Raw genomic sequence first — 412 nt, 5'->3', positions numbered from 1 at the left:
CCCTGAGCAAATGAGCATGCCAAAAAAACCCAGTTCATACGATGACACTCGTGCAATAACAACAATATATATATCACATACAGAGACGACATGGGGTCGAGAAAAAAATGTATATATACGTAACTGCTTATAAACACATATCAATCATTTATAAGTTCAGAGCGCATATACATATATACCACCAGAACCAGATTAATACGCACGTATACACACACACACACACACACACACATATATATATATATATATATCATGCATATATATATATATATATATATATATATATATATATATACATACATACATTTATATACACGCTTTATATATATATATATATATATATATATATATATATATATATATATATATATATATATAACACGACGTGTTAGTTGTATATATATACCAAATA

This window comes from Sphaeroforma arctica, assembly GCF_001186125.1.
Source record: "Sphaeroforma arctica JP610 unplaced genomic scaffold supercont1.335, whole genome shotgun sequence".
NCBI lineage: Eukaryota > Ichthyosporea > Ichthyophonida > Sphaeroforma > Sphaeroforma arctica.
The sequence above is the reverse complement of the archived record's forward strand: the minus strand, read 5'-3'. Positions refer to the sequence as shown.